Here is a 24231-nt window from a genome sequence, read left to right on the forward strand (position 1 = left end):
GCAGACCAGGGTGACAAAGTGAATGCGGTGCTGGAAATTAAAAAAACAAGAAAAAAGATAAAACATTTATTTGTATGTATTTTTGAATTATTTTGCAATTATTTATTATAACACTAAAAGTAGTGATGAAAATAAACAATTTGGACCAGCTAATGAATCTTCCCACACGGCATGCAATTCTGTGTACCGTGGAGATAATGAGGCTGGAATTAAGTCATCTACTTGCAGAGCACTTCTTATTTAACCCATTCCCTCAAAGAAAGAAAGCCCTTCTTGGGTTTCTGTGAGGGCCGCCGCTCACCCTGCTGTACACTAGAAGCTACCGAATGTTTTCTCTTTTGATTTCCAGCCTCACACTTTCGTTGAATGTGTGGGAACTGGTTGGCATGGTCCTTTTTATATACAAAATGGATCAGCTTGTGTTTCTAAGGCTGCAGAGTATCCTATTGTCATGATGTCACTGCATCTCAAGAACTGTGACCTTTGCACCTTATGGATTCATGGACGTGCATCGCCTTATTTTTACAGGCCAGATTGCCATTGTCCTCCCACTAGGGGGTATCCAAGTCTTTTGGTCTGGAATTCGAAGTACTTAGTTCGTGGAACAAAACTTTCTTCTTCCTTCGTTGTCGTCTTCTTGTTGTCTCTCCCCATCTCTTCCCCTCTCTCTCTCACTGTCTCTTTCTTTCTCCTTTTTTTGTCTGACTATAAGCATATACCGCCAGATGTCGCAAATACATCATTGCAAGACTGTTTTTCCGCCAAAAATAAACTGGCACGTACAAGCAGGGGGATGTGAGAGGAGTACTAGCGCAGAGTGTGTGCATGTGTGTGTGTGTACAAGTGCCTGTGAGTGTGACAGGGGCAGAGGCCATAACAGGTCACTGAATTGTCCTTCAGATGTTTGATATTTATGTATAAGAATGGGCTGAAATGAAAGGATAACCACATATGTGACACAGGCATTACTACCATTTCGAAAACCGACACAATCATCTTTACCGCCTCCGATGAAGCCGTGCAACGCGGACCTTTATTCTGAGACCATTTTATTGAAGCTGAACCAGAAAAAAAATATGGATTAGGTATAAGATGAAGGTGCAGATCAAAAGAAGACTTCAGAAAAATGCTAATTTCATTTTAATTGAATTTCTTTGGGGAAAACAATGGTGTGCATGTATATATATATTTATATATGTATGTGTGTGTGTGTGTGTCTGCATGTATATAGTAATGACTCGGCAAAAAAATGCTTTATTTTCAGTGAAATAGAAGACGGACCACAGCTAAATATCTCCCTCTACAATATTGGTGGTTCCCCCGAGAACAGCAATCCCAACTAGACACACTCCTTCTGGGGGAAAGTTTACTGATAGTTGCTTTTGTACTGAAACAAAAGCATAGCAGCACTCAGCATTAAATCTGGATCTGAAGAGACATTTCGAGCAGAAACAATACTAACAAAAGGCCGAATGAAAGCGTGCACTGAGGAGCCTCAATCCTTCTCCTTTTTTCTTTTTTCTCCTTTTCTGAAATCACAATTATGTTGTCATGATGCAATATTTTACTTGTATGTGTATATATATATATATATATATATATATATATATATATATCATCATCATCGTCATCAGCCTTTATCAATCCACTGCTGGATGAAGGACTCCCCAATATGTTTCCACTTGTTTTGATGTGCATACGTCTTTTTTACAGGTCACATCAGCAAACTTTCTCATTTCATCTTTCCATCTATTATGTGGTCATCTCTTGTGATCCATTCTCTAGCTTTATTTGTCCATCTCTGGTATGTTCTTCTTGCAATGTGTCCATTCCATTACCATTGTAACACTTTCACACTTTGAATGATGCCACATACTTTTGTTTGTTCCTGGATCCATTTATTTGTTTTTCTGCCTCTTCTTGTCATTCCAAGTATACATCTTGTCATGCTTCTTTGTGTTGTTTCCAGTTTCTGTTTAATTTTTACATCTAGTGACCAGGTTTCAAACATAAGTGAGCACTGGTAGTATATAATATTATATATATATATATATAATTTTTTCTCTAGCTGTTGTACTTTAGTCCAGTAAATATTGTGTTTGACAACAGATGACATACTGAACTAAGAATCACTGATGAGAATGAGGACTCAGAGGCACACAGATCTCTCATGTTCTGTGCACACTGCCGTCGTCTGTTGAAATGAGGCATTCTCCTTGAAAATTAATTATTCAGTACACAACCTCAATTAAATTTAAATTCACTAGTTCAAGTAACGTTTTAGTATGCCACATTAATTATTAATGGCAAGATTTGGCCCTGTTTAGGTATTGTACTGATCATATTGCATCATTACATTATCTGATTTCTTTGAAGTCGTTGTTTGCTTTTATTCTCTACCTCACCTTCCTGTTTTGCTTAGTCATTCATTTGTAATGAATGTATTTATTGTTATTATATTTTTTTTTTTATGTAATAATGTCTGGCCTTTGCTTGAGATTTCATTCATAGGGATACATACAGGCTACATATTATAGTTGCTGAAAAATTATGTATTAATTGATCATGTTCAGTTGTTCAAATAGGATGTCTGTTCCTAAATATATTCATATAAAAGTATGATGCATCCCTTTCCAGCATAAAGATAACTTGTTAATAAGATGGCAATTCATTCTTATTATATTTCTCTTTGACTGATGGTGTGAGGATATATTGCCTACACTTGAAATAATAATAATAATAATAATAATAATAATAATAATAATAATAATAATAATAATAATAATACTTAAATACATGAACAAGTTTATTTGTAAGAATATTGCTTTGCTTCATGAAGGCACTTTTTTTGATGTGCATTGCTTTTATGGGAGAATATCTATGAGAGCATTTTTAAACCACACAGAAGATTTCTTAACCAAATAGTTTGGTTATCTCTATCTGTTTTCATAACTGTGACAGTATCTGCAATTTGATTGTTATTATGACATAGTCAAAAAGTTCTGCCTTTTTTCCATGCAGTATTTAGTGTTCTTCACTTCATATTATTTATGAAACAGGAAGGATGAAGCTTAACTAGGCATTTAGAAGCTGTATTTGATGTAGGAACTTTCTCTTTTGAAACAAAAGAACAGCAGACATAGACAAATATTGAAAAAACAAGTCTAAAAAGTGTTGTTAAGGAGCTGCATTGCCTTCATAGACTGACAGGATAAACAAGCTGTTACGTTGTCACTGTGTGCTTTTTATTTTTATTTTTATTCCCCCCCACTATCATTCTCTTCACTATTTTCACTTATTCTCTGTGAACACAGTGTTATGAATATTGTGTTTCTTTTGAGAACACACCGCATCATAACACTCCTTGTTATTATTAGGGGCAGCCTGGCAGGAGAATGAACTCCTGGGGAACAAGAACAACACAGATAACAACAACAACAACAACAAAAAGAGACCTCTCTGGATATACAGACACAAACTGAATCTCCATTTCAATAAATCAAATATGCAGAATAGAATCCAAATCCATCGTCCTTTTCAAAGGTTCGAATACAACGTCATAAAATGCATTAGGAGTTTTCTTCGTTTGAAATCCAAATGAGACCATTTTGGCTTCTAGCCTCTATAGTCTCTTTTTATAAGTGTGTTTTATCTCCTGCTCCTGTGCAGACCTGGAAAGAATGCTGCTTTTGTAAGATGCAGAGACAATATAATGCCAGGAAAGACGAAGGTGTCAAAATAAAAAGTTAGTGGAAATCTAATCAATGCTTCCTCAATTTAGCCATTGAAGGCTCTCATCATTAACACCATTAGATTGCTAAAGAGTGCCTGGTATTTAATATTTTTTAATGTCATTCTTTGTTTAACGGATTAATGTATTTTTGTAAGCATTAGGAGAGTGTTTTACTTGGTATGTTTCTTTTTAGTTTAATGCAAGGCTGTACTGTTTCAGGAACAGTGTTTCAGTTACAAAATCTCAGACCTGATTTAGCTTATTTGAGGATTATCAGTGGACAGAATGACTTTATATTTTTTAATTGATAATAAAAATACAAAAATATCTGTTTACTAATAGCATAATACAAAACAGTTAAAATAAGAAATATGTTTGTTGTTATTATTATTATTATGAATCATCATCATCATCATGTTATTACAAATACTATTAACATTTATTAAATGTTTTGTGGGGGGTAAATGTATTAATTTAATTACCGGTATTTATTTTTCATTTATGTATTCCTTAATTTGAGTCCTCAACATATATAATACGAATACAAAGTCCTTAAAAAAAACATCTGATTTCATACATCAGCTGAAAGGCAATGACATCTTTATAAGCTCTTTAATCATTCTAACCCTAAAGAGCTTCACTAAAGGCTTTAAGCCTTAAAACTGCTTACAAATTAATATATTGTATCTGATAAAATAAAGGAGCATGTGGAGAAAGGGGGGGTGGGGGGTGGTAAATAAATTAATTAGTTCTTAATTCATTTAAATTACAGCATTTAACGCTTTGATTTATACTACACTGATGTGCAGATGATTTTTGTATATATTTTTTTAATGTATTTTTTATTTGTGCCCCATGCTGTATCTGTGACTCTGTAAAACTTACAAATGATGTAGTAAAATGACTAGTGCAGTGAGTACAGCTGCTCTGGCTTAGTAATTATTTGTGATAGGCTGTGAGGTAGTCCCATATGTATACCAGCTCCAGGCCCAACTGTCTCATTTACTGGCAGACAAACAGACTTTTCCAGGTGCTGAAAATTAAATTTTAATATATTATTTAAATATTGAGGGAATTACACTTTCAGTCGTATTACCTTTGCAGCTGCGGTGGGCTGGATGGTCAAGTTGGCGCACTGGGAGGGCAAAAGGCCGAGCTTGTACTGTGGATTGCAAAGGAATAGTAATAGAAGACATGGCTAAAAATACACTGCATTCCACAGACATCGCTAATAAGTTTTGGTATGACAGAGTCCTTAAACGTAGTGTGTTATCTCTGTAAGTGATGTGGACTGTGCTATGATAACATTTTTATGTAATCAATGTCTTGTTTTTTAATGTAATCTCAAGACAACTCTTATTTTTTTAAGTATACAAAACAAGATTGTGTGTGTGTGTGTGTGTGTACTTTGCATTGTCCACTAAGCTGTACCTACTGGAAAAAATTTAATTGCCAAAATATTGCCTGTTGCATAATAATTTGAGTATTTGTCATACAGTAATGCATTGTCAGTATCTATTAAACCCAACTTCAGCTTTTAAACAGTGCAGCAATAGTATGCAATTCCAAAATAGCTGTCATCATTTTCAGTGAAAGTGACTGAATGTGTGAATAATGTAGTGATAATTGTCTAAAATAATTCTGTTGTAAAACTGATGTGATTTCTATGCCTATAAGCTTTCATGGTTGTATATTCAACGTATTTTGTAATGTAAACATTCATGTTTGAATTAACTTTAGCAAAAAAAATGTTAAAAAAACTGTATTCATTTAAAATTTAAATATGTATTATTGTATTGATTATTTATTCAACACACTTCCCTTATTCCTTTTCTAATTCTATTCATACAGGAACATGCATGGGCTTTTATTTATTTTTAAATTATATATTTGCACTTACATTTGCAAGTGAATATTCATTCCAGTGCTCATTAAAAGTAAGAAACAATAAGCAAACAAGTACTCAAACAAACATAAAAAAAATGATAAAACTAATAATAACAGCCTTACTTTCTTAATGGGGCAAGGTGTTGTCAATACAGCAGCAATAAGTAGACAAAGCACCTTAAAACTCGGCAGAGTCTTGACAGAGTTTTAGAATTCCCCGTAAAGCAGCATCATAGGAAAAAAGGAAAGTGTATTTGAATAAATATTTTAAAACTGGTTAAACTGCATAAGCAAGCATGGCATGAGAAAGTGGCTGGCTGGATCATTAGTGGTGCACCACTACCATTGTCCTCCACTGGTTTAAAGGTTGTTTCTCTGAATTGTGTACTTTTTCGTGGGGAGGGAGCTTCTTAAATGCTATTCTGTTTATTCCTGCATAATTAACAAGACCTGAGAAAACAAAATCAGGAAACAAACAAACACAGATACATACATACATACATACATACATACATACATACATACATACATAAATTGAGTAGAGTGGGGGGTACGGGTCTGGGTTTTCTTCACAGTGCGGATGATAGTGTGTCTTTCACATGACTTGTAAAGCTTCTCCACTCTTATGCCATGCTGATGAATTTTAATTCTGTATTAACAAAGTTATTATGACCTGCTTTGCCTGCCATAAGGAAAAGCAGGTTTTCTCCATCCTCCTTTCTTTTAATGCATTTGTGTGTGTCACCATATCAGGACTGGGGAATATTGCACAGAAAATTAGCCTAATTTATAATTTAAAGCGCTGGTGAGAATCTTAATTGCATTCATCATTAGATATGACACGTTTCCCCCCCCCCTCTCTCTCTCTCGAATAATACAAAAAAAAAAGCCGAGGACCACATCCAGTGAGAATTTTACAGTTTGAATTTCGAAATAAAATATTTTTCAAGAGATCCCTTGCTGTCTGCTGTTTCCATGGCAACAGTCCTATTTGTCTGAAAGCTCCATCCGCCGCCAATGGGAGAGGCAGCAACGTCAACTAAACATCCGAATACATCAAAGACAAATTCATCTGCTCGATCTGATCAGCTCAATTAATGTAAGAACAGAAGCTGAAGGGGGTTAAAGGGGGGCGCCCATTCAGCCTAGACGAAACCCCTTTTAGTAGAATATATGCCTTCCTTTTTGAGGGAGGAATTTAGCACACTGTCAAAGACATTACCGGAGCTCGAAAGCTTTGGGGCCTCCTACACCTTACAGATATGAAGCTGTCAGACAAAGAATAGCACTATTCATTAAATGACACTTATTTTCTCCCACTTTACAAGAATACAGCGAACAAAACAAGCAGGGGAGCAGCTGAAGAAGACACTTTTTCACATTCAGTAGTGATGACAGACATGCAGCAATTATAGTGATAAGGCAAACGAGACAAGAAGCAAACTGGCATTCTGGTTATCCCTCCTCCTCCCCCCCCCCTCTGTCTCTCTCCCTCCCTCCCTCTTTCCTTTCTTTATTTATTTTTTGTTTGAATTGTTACTTTAAGAAGCCCAAGTACTCTGCTGGCTTTGTTTTGAAAATAAATAAATAAAGCTGTTTTATTATTATTATTATTATTATTATTATTATTATTATTATTATATTGTATTATTCTATCTTAATTGTTCACAAAGTTCAGCTCACAAACTGTGAGCTTCAAACTGTAGTTTCATACAATTGTTTTAATATATAAGATCCCAAAAGGTCCAAAAATGGTTAGAGCTACATATTCCACACTGTTATATTTATGTTAACACATTTTATTATTTATTTATTTACGATTGTGGATTTTTTGTCTACTATTGAATTTGTTGCTCATATGAATGTGTTCCAGAAGTGAAGTTATGCAGCAGATCTTTTTTTTTTTTTTTTTTTACTGTGCTTTTTATAGTAATTCTGAACCATGCGTTCTGATTTAACCTTGAATACGATTCTCAAAAAAACATGCAAATATGCTTTCTAATAACGGAAAGTGGAAATTACAGGATAGACAGACAGGGGGCAGCAGTCTCTGTATTTATGAAATACGAGTGCAAGATTGTGCCTTTGGACAGTTCCCTTCAGGATTAAATGTTATTCAGTGTTACCTACTGTCCCTCCCAAACCACACAGGTAAAGGAATGGGAACAGCTTTAGCTCAAAAGTCAATTTTGAATTGCACATTTGCTATGTGTAACTTTCTTTCTCCATTGACTGAAAATTAAATGGTTACTATGGCCAGAATACATACAACAAATCTATATTTAATGATTGTTAGCTGGGATGTTTACCAGTCTGTATTTAAATATTTAACCTTTGAAGTTGCTTTCAACTTTACTTTGGGTTTTTAAAGAAGGAAACAACATTAACTCTGAGGGCAAGCTTAGCTCTTGATCTGAAGGCATTTTGTTGAGTCGCTATTGATTGATTTATTTACTTACCACCTTAATCTTTAAATATGGGCTTGTACTAGATATTCTGGGATTTGAGCTTCTTGAGTTCTCCTCTCATTACCCCCACCACTGATGTCTTGGTCTTTGGGGGGGGTCTGGGTGAGGTTCAAGAGCTTCTGTAGGAGAGGCAGGGTGCTAGTGATGGGAATTATCAGCGGCTGGCAACGAGGAGGGCGGAGCCAAGTTTGGCAGCGTGGGGTCACTACCTCCTGAGAATCCTGTGCTTAAACCATGATGATGTGATTTAGGCCCCATTATCGGGTGTCTGTAACGTGTATCTGCATGATCGTGGCCTTGATTGATACCGACTCTGCAGCCATGTGCTCGGTAATGTGCTGTCAGGAAATGCTGACAGATGCAATGAGAGAACAATAAACGGTGGGGCAGTGGTAATGTAAAGGTCCAGCCAGACTGTATGAAAACTGATAGCTTGGATATTGGCTTGTGTGTAGCCATATACGCCAGTCCCTTTGAGGATTTCGTCAGTGAGTGAATTAAAATAGTCTCCAGGTACGTTAGGTTGATGGGAGAGGTGGTGGTGCTGGTGGGGGGGGGGTGATATCTGTTGTAGCGACCAATATGGGCAGCACTTTGTGGGACGAACCTTTACATAGTGTGCGTGTCATGTCATTTTATTAAGGTTTTGTCATTTTATTTATTTGAGTTCGAAGATATGGATGGACACTGTAACTCTTGGCTGGAAGGAAACTCCTGTTTTCATTTTATTTTATATAATTTAAAGAAGGGAAGTATGCATCATGGCTCCTGGCCCAGTTTCTCGCTGTGGACAGGTCTCTGTATAATACTGGGGGTGAAGGCTTAATGTGTCTTAATGTGACTCACAGTGACACAAGAGCATCAAATGTCTTATGAAATGATATTGTTCTTTAGCAGGCAAATTCCATTACTTGTGTGTTTTGGACCATTTAGCGCTCTGGAACATATGATGATGGAACGATTGTGTCTTTAAACAAAATGAAAAAAATAACTATTTCACAAGATACCCACTAAAGAAAAAAAGTGGTGGTTGCATAGTTTTCTAATTCCAGTATGGTGCAACCTCTTTGTGCTATTTGCAGCCCCTCCCCCAAAGAAATGCACAATAATAATTTAAATAAGAATTTAAACTTATTAAGTACTATATCAATTATTTTCCTTATTATTGAAAAGTGTGTAAGGCTCCTTGATTTGGTCGTTTAATCTTACATTATTTCGGGTGGAAAAAAATATTTTGGGGGGCTTATTTAGACACCCCAAAATACCAAGAGAGTATTGTTTCTCTCATGCTTCTTTTCTTATGAGTTTATGAACTGAAATTGATGTCAAACAAGATCCCCCCCTGCCACCCCCCCGTGCTGAATGGTGCACTTTTCAGATCACGTAAATCATTGTTTGGCATCATGCTGACAATTTCAGTTAAAGATTAGTTGAAATAAAGATATTTCATACATGACAGTCTAAACACATAAGCAGTGCCAAGAAAAGACAAAAGCAACCCCTGTTCAGAATGGACTAAATCTTTGTGAATGGTGACAGAGACAGTCCTCCTCCCTCCATTTTAATAACAAGTCTACAATAGCAGTTCAGAGCTCATTAAGGAGTCAATCTATAATGCTAGAACACCCTTTAGATTTTTTTTCACCCTTTAGATTTTTCTATTATAAACAAAAAAATAACCTGGCAAGAATGTCTTAAAAAATCCCAAAAGACTTGGTAAATGAAATCATTTCTCTCTCTTTTCTCTCTCACTTTCTCTCTCTTTTTTTTCTTTCCCCCAGACATTTACACTGAAATATCCTCAGGTGGGCGATGTAAACTTTTATAAGCTTTCATTCCCAGTGTGTGCTAATGTAATTCTTCAGCTGCGTTCCCTTTGGAGCGTTCATAAATGAGTTGAAACTGTCTTGTGATGGCTGTTGCACTCCAGTGGTCTTCAATGAAGTCAGGAGGTCCTAACTACGGTTAATAAATATTTACAAGTGGGTTGGCCAGACGCCTGACAGTGACATTCAGAAGGAATCCTGAAAGGAGCAGAAGTCATCATTCCTGCTTTACCATATTTAATGACATTCTTACAAGGCTGCTGAGCATTTAGCAGAACCCCCAGCGTTACAGGCTCTTGTGTTTTTGGAAGCTGTGGATTCTCGTACATTTCATTCCTTGTCTTTATTTATGTGGTTTATTGTTTCACTTAGGCGTGAAGCCGTCTTCGAATGTTGTTTGTCTTACTTTAAAGGGTTCTTGTGCGAGTAGCAGAAGCGAGTAGTGGCAGGCATTAATGAAAGCATTTTATTAGATGCAAATAAATATATTACTGCCGTTGTGGAGGCAGAATATATACTCCAAGGTAGCGTATAACCAGTGGAAGATATCTCATGTGAACTCTATTTCCGTGTGATCAGAACTAAATATTGACAACACCTATATATTCTTGCCCCCACACTGCACCAGATATTAATATTGTTCCGTTTCTGACAAAAAAAAAAAAAAACTAAACATACCCACCAAATCCTATGTGACTCTCTGAGGTTTATTTAGTAAAAAATGTAAAACACATTATGCACGTTACATAAGTTTGTTGCTGAAAATAATTGGTGCTCACATTGCTTAGAATACTAAGTGCTTAAAAAAGAAAATGTTGTTTGTAGCTCTGTGCCAATCCTCCATTGATGAGTTGAGTAAATAGCTCAATGTAAGACTTTGACAGTGGAGCTCTCTGTTTTCACAGGGCTTGAATATATATTTAAAGTATAAAAAGTTGTGTTATATCACTTTACAATATGCATTAGCACCCTGTATATTTTTATTCTGAATGGGAAATCACTGAGGACAAAGACCAGTAAAACAATAAATAATGTTCTCAGTTTCATAGTTATTTTATTTTATTTTATTTTATTTTATTTTATTTCTGAAAATATGGAACGTTGATCATATCTAAATTGAATTACTGCATGTATTCTATTGGGTGCAGAGAACACTTAAAACTATATAAATTATCAGAAATGCCTTTATATCCTCATTGCTCTTGTTCTGTGTAATGCTATAGATAATACATTCACGTTCTGACATTTTAAATTAACTTCTGTATTCTCTCTTTCAAAACTTTTTTTAAATTTGATAGTATTCACATGTATAGAAACAGCAGCACATGTTTAGATTTTGAATGCAGTGCTTGCAATGACTGATTAATACACAGCCTGACCAAATTGTTGATCTGTGTCTGGGTTATCAAAATTAATGATTGGGGTGGCAGTGGGGAGAATAGTTAAATTAATGAGCTTAACATTAACTGGCTGTATTGCTTATAGGGGGAATGTATTCCATAAAGTCATCTTATGATTATCACACTTAATAAAAAGGAATGTTAAGCAAAGAGAGTGGAAATGTCTCTTTCTATAAACAAGCACACAAGAAATGGATTTTCTATTCAGTCAAATCCTTTTAGTCGCTGGGGCTGCCTTTTTTCATGCATATTGCATTCAAGTGATAATTAATACAGTCTAATTCAGGACAATGAAGCCTGAAGTGATGTACTGTCATCAATACCCTATGTTAAAATCAAACCATGACAGGGATTTAACACCCTGGAACAGGTCATCACACTATCATATTCCTCTTGGCTTTTAGTATTTATCTTCAGCCAAGCAAAGTATTACAAGACAGGGTAAAAAAAGGAAATAATTACAAATGAAGAGTGACGCGGCTGTGAATAGAACATATGTTAGGCTCAGCAGAGGCATCAGTGAATTATATCATTTCATGATGAAGCGGCACTGGGGCTGAACGGACCTATTTTAAACCTTGATGTATTTTATCTCTACTGTATTTGGACTGTCATCTCTCCAGAAAGATTTTGTGTAATTGAGAGTCAACTCCAATCTACATGACTCAAATGTGAGGTGCAGACTCTAGCTGAGATCCTTTGAGCATGGGTATCTTTCTATGCGTATACACTGTAAGTACACTTACATTTTTTTTCTTTTTTTTTTCTACACATCCTACCCCACAACTTACAAGTGAAGACAATATTCTAGAAATGTGTAGAAAATGTATTAACAATAAAAACTGAAATAGCTTGGTTGGATAAGTGACCACCCCCCTTGTATTAGTAATCTTAAATTATCTCAGGTGTAGGCAATAGCCTTCAAAATGACACAAGTTAAGTGGCCTCCACCTGTGTTAAAGTGTAGTGATTCACAGTTCCTGTAGGTTCCTTCTGCTGTGTAGTGCATTTCTAAGCAAGGACTCGACCATGAGCACCAAGGAGCTTTCAAATGATCTCTGGGACACAGTTGTTGAAAGGCACAGATCTAAATATCAAAGGCCTTGATTATCCCTTGGATCATGGTCAAGATGGTTATTAAGAAGTGGAAGATGTATGGCACCAGAAATAATTTATGTTAACTAGATCAGGCTGTCCCCCCAAACTGGGTCAAAGAGGAAGAAGGAGAATGATCAGAGAGGTTACCAAGAGGCCAGTGGCAACTTTGCAAGAGCTACAGGCATTTTGATGACCAAGACTGGTCAATGAATCCCAAGCACTCCACAGATCTGGTCTGTATGGGAGGGTGGCAAGACAGGAGCCATCTTGAATCCTATTTGAAGCATGCAAAGATTCTGTAGTCATGTGTCCAAAAGTTTTGGGTCTGACAAAACTAAAATTGGAGTTGTGGCCTTTATGCAAAGCTTTACATTTAGAGCAAACCCAACACAGTGCATCACCCAAAGAACACCATCCCTACTATGAAGCATGGTGGTGCAGCATCATGTTATGGGGATGTTTCTCATTGGCAGGGTCTGGGGATAGAAGGGAAAATGAAAGAAGTACAGAAAAGTCCTTGAGGAAAACCTGCTGTTTGCTGCAAGAAAGCAATAACTGGGACAGAAGTTCACCTTTCAGTATGCCAATGACACGAAGCACACAGCCAAAGCTACACTGGAGTGGCTAAGGAACAAATAATGAAATGTCATTGAGTGGCCCAGTCAGAGCCCCAACCTGAATACAATAGCAAATGTGTGGCATGACTTGAAGATAGCTGTACATCATCCCCAAGGAACTTGACAGAGATTTAACAGTTTTGTAAAACATAATAGTACAAATGTGTAAAGTCTAAGTGTGAAAAGTTGCTAGATACCTATCCCAACATACCCACAGCTGTAATTGCTGCCAAAGGTGCTTCCACCAAGTATTAACTCAGGGAGGTGGAGATGTATCCAATTATTATATTTCAGTTTTGTATTTTCAATATATATTTTCACAATAAAATATGGTGTTTAGATAAGTGGAACAAATCCTCATTTAAATGCATGAAACTCTGAGGTTCTTGGGAGTAGACTTTCTATAGGCACTGTATATAGGATGTGATATATAAATAACAATATCAAATATAATTAAAAGAGCTCCAGTTCTTACAGAGTGTATCTGATATACAGTAATAATAGTGCAGTATATATGATGTACACTTTTACATTTTGTGTGTGTGTTCATGTGTGTGTTTCTGTATATATCAATCATATGTATAGTATAGATATAGATATATTTTACAAGACAGCCCAGACCAGATTTTGTCTCTGAAACAGATTCTTAACAAGGTTGTGACTGAAGGCGGATTGTCATAGTTCTAATGTCTTTGGTAAAAGCAAAAAATGACTGCATTTTTCTGGTTTACTGCATTTGCTATGAGAAAATGCCCTTTCTGTAGTAGGCCCTGGAAAGCATCTTATAGCTCAAAGCTAAGTGCTCTTATGCAGTCTTGTCTTCATACCACAGCCTTCTGAGATTTCAACTGTTCCTTCAAGCACAGGATGTTTTTGGTGTCATTTATGAAGAGCCCAATGGAGAATCTGCACTAAACAAATCAAAACTTAACATTTAGAGCTTTGATTATGTAATACCTAAAAATAAATACTATAGATACATCTAATACACCAAATGCCCAAAGACTGCAAGATGACGGTAGTCTTGATGGTTTAGTTGTAGAAGGATTTATATATATTTAAATAGAAGCTATTGAGCTGCTAAGGTTTTGAGATCATTTAGCTATGATGAGATGGACAAGCTGTCCCGTGTCTATACATTTTCTTTTGAGCAAACATGCCACTGTTCCTGTGTTTTACAGCATGCTAGAATGATGTCTGGTGGAGTAACACCCCGCAGGCCTTGTTTAAGCCCTCGGGTTGTGTTGTTTCTCTTTTCATTTTTTTTTCTTTATTGACCAGGTTTTCTGCTATATATGTGCAGAGCTGAGGATAAATACCTAAACAACTATATCATCTGTCTCCTCAACTTTATGCCACAGGTTTCTGTGCAGTCATTTGTCCTGTTCTTGGGTAATGTGCAATCATTACACACAGCATATTTGCTATTGTCCAATACTGCTGTGTCTACTTTCATTTTATACAGCGCTGTAACATGAGAAATGATGTTTTATTTGTAGGATGTTAGGAAAACCAGCATCTAATGTCCTTTACTGAGCTCCTGTTGGGAGATGGTTGTACCTAGTAGTAGTGAAGTAGTACTGGAGTGGAGTAGTGGAGCTCAAAACTATGACCTGGATAACTTTTTAGGCTCCTATGTCACAGTTTTTCACCCTTGCTGTTACAAAGATGTAACGGTATGTGTTAGCACATGTTAATTCAGCTGTTGTTAGGGATGAAGTAGCAATGTAATATTATTTAATTAATGGCATTTGTCAGGCAAACCTTTGTACATGCTCCAGTTTCAAATGGAGTTACATTTAGGGGGTGTATGGTGGAATGTAACTGCTAAGAATCCACTTATATTGCTTACAGTATTGCTAGATGGTTTTGCTCAAAATACGATGAGCATAAATCCATAATAAGCCTTCACAAGGTAAGGTAAAAGGATAGAGACAAGTGCTAGCAATGCAGACAACAATATCAGGGTCAGGTAAAGGAAAACGAGAAGACAGCGTTCAAGATTTGAAAGTCCAAGGTTAATCCTTTCCTAACCAGTTCTCAGTTAGATTTTTTAGTTATCGATTTGCTGTTCTTACACAGCACCCTGACCCTAACCCCACTGAAATGTTATGTGAAGTTTGAACAGGGACTGAGAAAAATATTGCATCCAATACAAATATACTCTGGAAGATATATTTATATCACTAAATGGATACAAAACAACACCTACAATTACATAACAAAATGCCCAGAGTATGTTTACCATTAATTGCTGATAAGATAGTCGGCGGAGGAGGAGAAATATTGATTTTGAAATTCAAGCAAAATGTGTCTTCCCCTTTATTATTATTCCTGCTGTTGTTGTTATATAGATTTCAAGTCTGCATTTCTTACCTGTATTTGCCCCATAACTTGGGCAGCCAATTTGTGTCAAAATATATGTGGGTGTGTATGTGTGAGCAATAAATAGAAAAAATGTGGAGTCCAATAGGTAACTAATCAAAAGCACTCCTGCAACATCCTCGATCCCAGGGGCACTCCGTAGTTCTGAGTGGCCAGTATCAATGTGCATGTGCCTGTGATTGTGGAGTAACCTGGAAGCCATTCTGTGGTTCCAACTGCATTAAAATTAATGGAGCATTCTCAGTTTAACAGGCTTTTTCATTGGGGGTGTCTTCTTTTATTGCACAGTCCCCACCGAAAAAAGGAACTTGGCAAGTAACAAGCAGGAGAGGCAGAGAGAGCACTGCTACTCTCGTTACTTGGATTCAGGGACCACCAAGGCCTTATGTCTATTTATTCTGGTGCTGTTTAGCAGCGAGATGTGTGTGTTTTCAGCGGTGACTGGGAGTGTGGCGGTGGTGGTGCTGATTAGCGCAGCAGCGCATCTTGAACTGTGTCTGGCAGGCATCCAGGTGCTCCTCATGCAGTGAAGTTTTTATGGGCGGTGTGTGATGCAGCAGCAGATGTCACTCCATTTGCCTAAATCCTGCTGACATTTGGAGATGTGGTAAAAGTGAGCAGAAGAATGAAATTTAATTAAAATTAAATGCAGCCTTGGCCATTGTATCCAGTCTCGTCCCGTACACGCACACTGGTGTAGGTTTTTTTTTTTTTTTTTTTTGCAGTGAGTGCCACAGTTAATTTGTTTAATCAGGGCTGCCATGAGGGGGATGATGCACTGTTGTTCCTGAGCTGAAAGGCTGAGCGCGAGGCAGATGCCAGGTTCCACTTGCAGTGCCTTGGTGTGGTTTGGTGTGGTGTGGGTAGTGTAAGCGATGCCACTGAGGCATCTGAAGAGCAGGGATTTTGTTCTCTGCAATACTATACCCGCCTGCCTCTTTTTATTATATTTATCTATTTATTTCGCTAGTTCAACAATCCAAAACTCTGCACATTAATTTCCTACTGAAGGTAAATTTTCCACCTTGTTACCAGCAGGAGCAAAATGAACACTAAACACTTCTCATTGGATTCATATTCAGTTTTGATATTTTGTTAACGGAACAGCAGGCAAAGTCTGGGAAGTTGTTATTCTTCTTGTATTTGCCTCCTGCAAGAAAACACATTTATATAAAAAGATTATCATTTTTACATGTCACTTTACAGGAAGCACCACTCTTGTTTTTAAAAGATTGGCTCCAGTTCCATTAAATCTGCATAGAAGATTATATACAGGAGCTGGCAGTTCATTGCGCTGATTCTGCCGATAAACACATTTGTCCCTGAGCTGTCTACAGCTGTTTTGCTTTTGCTTTATTTATTTATTTTTTTCAATGAGAAAAAAAGTGATAAAAATGATAAAATCATAATCTTAAAGACTGATGCCACATTGGATAATGTTATACATCTGAATTCTTCTCAACTAGCTGTGTCTTTTTTTTGCATTTCTGAGCATGTGTGCACAGAGACATACTGCAATCCCACAGTGCACGCTGTGTACAGCAGTTCAGTTCAGCACTGATTTTACATTGGCCAAACATCTGAGAAGTACATTGCTACTCAGACATTAATAGAAAATTATTATTTGCTTTGAGTTGCTACCAAGGTCATATTGCACTCCATGATGTGATAAAAAAAGGGTAAATAACCCACTTTAAGAGGCACATACTGATTAATAAAGGGTAAAGAAAACATGTAAATATAACTGAGGAAAAACTAATGATTTTTCAATATATGTTGGTTTTACCAAAATGAATAACTGATGCATTCCAGCAGTACAATGTAGAATATTATCAATTGCTAAATTAATAACTACTACTACTACTAGTAGTAATAGTATAGTAGCTGAGTGTGTGCCTGTGCATGGGTGAGACATTGCAGTGTACAGTGGTAAACAGAACACAGGATAATGCAATAATTACTGATGTATACCAAGAATGAAACCAAGATTAAGATCAAATATGAGAACTGAGTGTATCAGTTAAACATAATTGCCTTCTTTTTAACTGATACACTCAGTTCTCCTATTTCATGCTGAACTTTCCCATATCAAAGCATAGCACAGTAAGACCCTTCTGGTGCACGCAAACATATGTGTAATTAGAAATAGACTGATAAATACATAGATAAGTAGATAGATAGATAGGTAGGTAGGTAGGTAGGTAGGTAGGTAGGTAGTCTGAAAGATTTTTTTTTTATCTGTTCCTTAATAAAAGATACCTGTACACAAAGAATACATTATGAAACTAATTCAACACCTCTTTTTTCTTGAACCACTATCCATAATCAGAGGCTGTTACATGATTTGAATTTTCTAAATTCATTCATTGTTCAGTACCTCCATAAAGATAATCCATTACTTTAAAATTGAGGCTGGGTGCCAAATTGCACCATTACGAAGTTTTCTCCCAGCAATGTTTTGTCTCTAATACACTTCCCTCATTGTAATTCTATTGCAAACCTGATGTCTAGCATCAAGTCTCACAATAATTATTTTAAATTGCTACTAGGAACAGTAGTCCTGGTGGGATATATTACCACCATTCTAACAAGATGAATTTCTCTGCACATAGGACCATATGACTGTGATATGAGGATGGAGAGGGGAGAGAGGGAAAAAAATAATCTTTGAGCCACAGGTAAGCAAGTATTCATTTAACACTTGATAGAAGGGGAGAGTACGAACACTGGAGTTTATTATCCGCATTAGGAGGTTATTTCACCTGATGTCTGCATATCAGTTTTGTTAAAACCGCATCTTCACAGCCTGGGATTTACACAGCCATGTGCTCACAGTGACAGCGTGCTTTCTCCTGCAGTTGTTATTTGGTCTGATGGATTTTGAAGAGCATACTGGTTCTTTAGCTTGTATTTTACTTTTTATTGTTTTGACAATTTAAAGTACTAGAATCAAGTAGAGGAAATTCCTCCCTCATTGTAGGTTGACTAGTGTCTAGTTAATATGCATTATTGCTGGGTATTGGCAGGAAATGGCTGTGTGATGTTTAGGCTTTTATAAAGTGGAGGTCCCTGGTGGCATCATACTAAAAGGGCTAAGTATTTGCATTTTTTTATTATTACTATTCGTGTTATTATTATTATTATTATTATTGATGTTGTTGTTATGACTAGTGCAACCCTGTGATTCAGGCATTGCAGGACTTTTGGCCTATTGGTGTGTTACACTGAGGGTGCAGCAATGCTGTTAACACTGTTTTGTGCACCTGGGAAATGGCCTTCAATGTGTTCTTGTGGGATATGGGTCTTGTGTGTCGTCAGGCTGCCAATTACCTGGGCGTGCTTCACTCCTCTTCCAGTCTGACCTGAGTAGGATTGCACCTGAAATAGGATCTGCCATCCATGTCTGTCAGTTTTCTAGGAGCCATTGCTGAGCATCATTGATGCTGTTTAGAAGGCAATACACAATGATGATGATAAATAATAATTATACATACATTTATACATACACGGTTAGCACAACCAAATATATATTAAATAATTGAAATCATCGATAATTTGATATTTTTGCATTTTCTGTTTGTAGAAATACATACTCATGATAAAGTTGATTGTAATCGTAATTGGTGTAGAAAGTCTCATAAAATCATGTCAGTTTCTATATAAACATGTTTTAGTTTGTGACAGGTATTATGAAGCATTAGACACAATTTCCACTGCATTTCGTCTCCTACACAGCTGACTTGCATAAATTGGAGAAGCCAGTCTCTCAGATTGCTTGTTGCTGATGGCTTCTGGGAGTATGGTAGGGAGGCTGAGTTTATAGCCTTTGGGGCAAATGTTTACAGTCCACGTGAAATAATGTAGAGAAATAAAGCTAGCTGGGGAAAAAACAAAAAACTAAAAAAAGAACCCATCAACTTTCTATAAAAAAATGTCCACTGACTGTTGTACAGCTCACACACAGGACATGTGTCAGATATATGCAATGAATAAGTAAGTAAATTATTAACCAAATAAATAAATACATAAATAAATAAAACGCACAAGCACCTCTTGGAAGATGGCAAGGTGAAAAGTTTGCGTACCTCAGCCTCATTATTGTATCCTTACCTCTATACAGCATTCCTGATGTTAAAATGATGGGGAAAAAATTAAACATCTCGTTATGCACACAGTGTCCGCACGTTGGGCTGCATGCACTGCATGTGTTAGACTTTTTTTTCTCCTCAGTTCTTTTTTAATCTTTTATTCATAGCTTAGCAGGTGATGAAAAATGTATGCCTTGACTCTGGCATTGAAATAAATGCAAAATGAAAACAAGCAGTTTATACTGACAGTCTGAATATCTCTATCTAGAACAACGTTTCACAGTGCAAATCAGTGGAAGGAAATGGGGGGTGGGGGGGAATTAACTCTATGCTGTCAATGATGCTGTGTCAGCCTCATTGATTTGTGCCAAAGATTAGTATACTTTTATTATTATTCTGGCAATTCACAGAGTCTACACATCCCGTTGTACCGCAGTATCCTCAGGAACCAAGCATGCTGTGATGTAGTGGTAGCTCTATGCTGTAATAAGCAGTGATTTAGCTGGAATTTAGCTGTTCCTCCAGCTGTATGCAGTATGCCATTCCTATAGGGTGTTGCAGACTTCTCTCCCTGAATATCTCTGAAAGAGTTCATACAAGAAATTGTGGTTGTATTTTTTAATGGTCATAGTATCACAATTTTAGGATTATAAGAATAAGAAAAAGAAGAAGTGCCAAGCTGGAATGTTGTATCCCTCTGTAGCTGGATGAATAAAAGAACAGCAATTTGTTTGTTTGTTTGTTTGCTTGCTCATTTGTTTGTGTGTCTATTTATGTGCATTTAGCATGAATGTGTGCTGGCAAAGCAAGTCTTGAAAACTTTCACAGCCTCAGCCGCCACTGCGTCTCATTGCAGCTCGCGCTACTGCCCAGAAACAGCTCACTTTTACTGCAGTCATGTATAAAATTGATGAACAGAAATACTATATGGGTTAGAGTTTTTTGTTTGTATTGTTGTTGTTTTTTCCACAAAAAGTAACACACTTATCAACATAAAATGTACTGCAGAAAAAAAAGTCAGTAATTATGTATTTGTTGATTTAAGTGCCATTGTCCAAGGTTAACAAGTGTATTAATGTTTAAACAATACTATATCCACTACATTATATAAAACAGCAGAGGTGCCTATGTAAGGATACAAATTGTAATCCTGAAATACAATACATAATGTACAAAACAAAAAAAGTGAGTTAAAAAAAGTGATACATATAGGCATTAATCAAATGATAATGCATTTTATATGTATTGACGTGTAATAGTGTTGATTGCTTTACAGTTGTTGTAATGGTTTGGTGTATGTACAATGTTCACTCTAATACCGTCTCAGCATATTACATTGGAAATGTTGAACTTATATACCCAGATACTTTATTTATGTATTTTTATATTGGTATTATTTATCTATATGACAAACTTATATTGGTTTGTTTTTGTTGCTGAATAAGAAACATATAATATAAGAAAATTATTGTTAAAAATGTGTTTATTATTGTTTTTCTGAGTCATAAAATAAGTATTACTTTAATAGTGATTTGGAATATCACTTATTCATTAAGTTTTGATACATTACATTGATACATTTGATAATTAATTAATTTCTTAATGATACCAGATGGTATACACAGATAATTATACATTTTATAGCAATATAATACAATTGTAATTTTACACAATGAATGAATACTGTTACAAACAAAATGTGCTCTCTCTCTCTCTCTCTCTCTCTCTCTCTCTGTATATATATATATATATATATATATATATATATATATATACAAACATACACATGCATTATATAGTTAGATATACTGTTTATAGTAGAATGTCTAAAATTCATATTACAATTCAATGATTACAGAGAAGAGCAGCTTTTTAAAAAGAAGAAATGCAGGTTTTCCACAATTCAGAAAACATCTTGGTACTGTCATGTGCTTAGTTGATAATGCATTCCTACCATTCACATACAAAGCTGAATGGAAGAAATAATTCAGATCAGTGTAAAGAGAATTGAACTGAGGTATGCAAACTTACTGGACTGCTTCCCATGTACATTCAGTATAAGGATTTATCCTGAACATGAAAAAAAATCCAAATTGTCTCATTTTTTTCCTCTTAAGAAAAAAAAAATCTAGTTCCTTAAGCAATGCAACACCCGGAGACGTTCAAAGTGACAGGATTACAAGCAATCTCTTACATACATGGCCTTTAGGGATAAACGGCTACCTTGCATCTAATAAACAAGAAAGCGAGTGCACTGAATAATGAATTAAATAGCATAAGTTGTGATAACAAGGAGCAAATGTAACTTCAGACAAATGGTGTTTGCTTTGTGTGGGGTTATCTGAGAGGGCTGATACACTGCCAAGGGAGATTGAAAAAAAGAGTCTCATTATATTACGATGTTCTTTTACTCAACGCGGCCTAAAATCATCCTGCTTTCCTTTCTCTATTTGCCATACTCCCTTGTGTGTTTCTATCAAGCCAACCCATCTCCACCAGAGGGATATTACAATTCTTTCAGGCCATCGAGCGCTGTTTGTAGTGAAAAAGCCTTGTGTGGTTTAGATGGGTTGCCCAACAATTAAATAAAGATGTCTAATTGGCTGATCCATATTAGGGTCAGCAGCTGGTTACAGAATAAAAGCTTGTGGAGCTTCGCTCACACAGTTTCTGAACCAAATTAAATTATTAATAGACTGATTGCTTCAGTGTAGCTTCTCTGGGATTCTGAACCTGCCACACTGAATAAAATAAAACTACTGCTTTACATTTTCATTATGCCAAACGATATTTTAAATTGCAAATGCTTTTCAGATCCCCCCACCCACCCAAAACTACTATCCCCCTCCCTCCCCTCCACCTCTTTCCCACCTCATTTGCTTGGGCTGTGATATTGTAGCCATTAACTAGTCATATTAGAATAATAAAAAAAAATCTTGCATTTCCAGAATATTTTGCATTTAAAAGAGGCTCAAGATGGTAGATTCTCCTCCCGATTTGTAGTCAGGTCAGGTTGTCACCGAAGCCAGATGTGCCAGTGTCACCCTCGCGCTGGTGTGCTTTTTACAGTGAAATGAATATTAGGTGTTGAAGTGTAATGTCTTAATAATCTCCCCCTAAAGAAAACGCAGCGACAAAGAAAGCACCCTTCCTCTGAAATAACAGCTGTTAGTTGCTCAACAACAAAGAGCCGTCAAAGGACATGCGTATTGCCTGCTTCTGTATAGCCGCCTGGTCTGTCTTGATTTTAGATTGTCGTTTCCACAGAGCCAGGTACTCTTACAGGTTCGGATGGCCAATGCGAGTAATAACCACGAATGTTGTGATGTGTTGCAGTGGAAATGCGTAACAGAACATTACTGGACAGCTTTCAGATCCATGCCTTTCAGAGCTGATACGGCTTGTTTTGTTTTATGTATGTATGTATGTATGTTTGTATGTATGTATGTATGTATGTATGTATTATTGATTCTGCTTCTTTTTCTGCAATGTCAGCCGGTCATCAAGTCCAGTCAGTTTTCAGTCAAACCAAAATGAATATTTTAATGCCATCTAATAATGCAGTAAATGATTCTGCAGTGAGAAGAAAAGGACAACCACCATCATGCATGTTTATATATATATATATATATATATATATATATATATATATATATATATATATATATATATATATATATAATTTCCTTAAGCAATGCAACACCCAGAGATGTTCAAAGTGACAGGATTACAAGCAGTTTCTTACATACATGGCCTTTAGGGATAAACGGCTACCTTGCATCTAATAAACAAGAAAGCGAGTGCACTGAATAATGAATTAAATAGCATAAGTTGTGATAACAAGGAGCAAATGTAACTTCAGACAAATGGTGTTTGCTTTGTGTGGGGTTATCTGTACAGTAGTTTTACTTACTGTATTGATCAATGGCAGATTAAGGCACTGAAATATTCAATTAATCTTGAATCCCAATAAGGGCAATACGGGCAATAAACATGGCACCATTAGGCAGATACCTGAAAGCCTGGATGGAAGATGGAAACTAATACAACATGGCAAGCAAGAGAATGATATCAACTGTCAGACAATCCTGGGAAAATACCTGTAATTCTCTGTGTGCAAAAAAGCATCACTATCATTATTACTACAAAGGGTATTTTTCGTTAAAAAAGAAAATACAAAAAAAAAAACCATACATATACTCTAAATTTCAATTTCTAAACTCAATTTCAGAAGCCATACTAAAGAGGCTTTTTCCTTATTGTTGCTTTATGTAATCCAGTGACAAGCTATTTAGCATGGTGGCAATGCTGACTGTTCCGTGCATTCCTAAATAAAACCTGCCAAATACATGAATCCAGTGATTTAATATGTATTCAATAAAAACAAGTAATGAGGCATAAAACCAAATCTAATACAGTTAGGGGATTGTTTAACATAGACTTGCATAACAAATGCACTCCTGTAGCAATTAAATTATTGTTTTATTGCCGACCACCATGGAAAATAAATAAATAAAGAAAACGTGTGCGCTGCTAAACACAATTACCTTCTGAACTCTTGTTTATGTACAGCAAATGCATGTTATTCCTTTCTTCAACATTCAGGTTATATTAGAGGCATTAGTACTATTGTCTCTTTTTTATTTTATGATATAGAGTAATCAAAAAGGGAAACGATCCATAGCATTTTCATCAACACCAAAAATAAAATCATTTTCTGTGTTTTTAA

At 36.1% G+C, this 24231-nt stretch overlaps 1 protein-coding gene across 4 annotated transcripts in view; it reads left to right on the top strand.

Annotated features, from left to right (window-relative positions):
* The window catches only part of kiaa0825 (KIAA0825 ortholog), a 153077-nt gene that overhangs the window by 95352 nt on the left and 33494 nt on the right, over nt 1-24231 (top strand). Inside the window, exon 20 of one of the 4 annotated variants that reach the window (XR_010817671.1) lies at nt 18027-18092. The exons of the other annotated variants lie outside the window; for them this stretch is intronic. The gene's annotated coding sequence lies outside the window, so the exon portion shown is untranslated. The remainder of the gene's footprint in view (nt 1-18026; nt 18093-24231) is intronic. 4 annotated transcript variants of the gene reach the window in all.

The sequence above is a fragment of the Amia ocellicauda genome, chromosome 8, assembly GCF_036373705.1.
Source record: "Amia ocellicauda isolate fAmiCal2 chromosome 8, fAmiCal2.hap1, whole genome shotgun sequence".
Lineage (NCBI taxonomy): Eukaryota > Metazoa > Chordata > Actinopteri > Amiiformes > Amiidae > Amia > Amia ocellicauda.